Genomic DNA, 1398 nt, shown 5'->3' with positions numbered 1-1398 from the left:
CCCCCCCGGCCTGCCCAGTTCCCATCACGGCTCCAACCCCAGCAGTGCCTGGGGCCATGGGACCCCGAGGCAGCACGAGAGGGGGACAAGCCAGCAGCAGGAGGAGGGACCCCATCCTTGTGTCCCCCCTCATCCCCACAGCTGGATCCCACAGGGCTCTCCCACCCCACCCCAAGCCATGTGCCCCTGTGGGTGCAGCACAACCCCCCACCCCAATATCCACTTTGAGCCTTTGCCAGAGAAACAGGAGCCAGGAGCGAGAAGCCATGGGTCCGGTCACCATCAGCCCCAGTCCTCACCTGCCCAGGGGCGTGGGGTGCCCAGCGCCCATGCGGAAGCAACTCGGGGTTGCAGACAAGCCGGGTCAGCCATATTTATTGAGAACGGTTGTGGAGGAATAAAAATATTTCCACTAGCTCTATAAGAATTTATAAACCTATACTCTGCTTATCCTTTAATAAATGCCTCTATGACCATCATGCAAAGGCAGGTACTTCTGTAAGAAAATAGCAAGATTAAAAAAAGGAAAGCGCTAATACACCCTGCCAGGGCCCTGCCCGTGGGGTCCCTGCCCGTGGGGGCCAAGGGACCCTCTGGCTGGCATGGGGACACGGGTGGCACATGCCAGACACTGCCCCAGCACCCTGCAGCACCCACCCCGAGCCTCAGCTAGATGCAGCCCCCATCAGCCGAGCCACCCAGACGCAAACCCCTCGCCCAGGGGTGAGCCCCCCCGGGGGAGCTCAGCTCAGGTGGCCCTGCTGGGGAGGGGACGCACACCCATGCCAGCGAGCTCCAAGTGATCCCACTGCTCCCAGTTCTACCTCCACCCTGCAGCCTCGCCATCCCCTTTCGTTTTTCCCTGTACCTGGCAGGGGAGCAGGGAGCTGGTGGGGGTTCGGGTCCATGCCCCCAGGGGTGCCCTGTGGCCGCTGGCCAGGAGGTGCAGGCCAGGGCTTGCCCCAGGGACACACAGCAGGGCTTTGCCAGGAAGCAACGCAGATGGGGACATCCTGGGGGGGACACAGGGACACGACAGTTCTCTATGGGAAAGCAACACGGCTGGGGTTGATGGGGACAGCCTGGGAGGGAGGGGACACACTGCAGTGCTCTGCAGGGCAGCAACAGCGATGGGGACATCACAGGGGAAGATGAGGACACACAGCAGCACTTTGCTGGGAAGCAACGTGGATGGGGACATCCTTAGGGGACACGTAGGGACAGACAGTGATGCTCTGCCAGGAAGCAGCAGGGACATCCTGGGGACACACAGGGATGCCACAGACAAGCAAGTGGCACCAGGGGCCAAAATGCCAGCGAGGGACGACGCTGTTGCCACGGGTTGGGAAGCACGGCGGGTGCAGAACAGTCGTTATTGCTTTACAGGGCCAACATCAA

This window comes from Egretta garzetta, unplaced genomic scaffold, assembly GCF_000687185.1.
Source record: "Egretta garzetta isolate BGI_Z169 unplaced genomic scaffold, ASM68718v1 scaffold108, whole genome shotgun sequence".
Classification (NCBI taxonomy): Eukaryota; Metazoa; Chordata; class Aves; order Pelecaniformes; family Ardeidae; genus Egretta; species Egretta garzetta.
Note: the sequence above shows the minus strand (reverse complement) of the source record.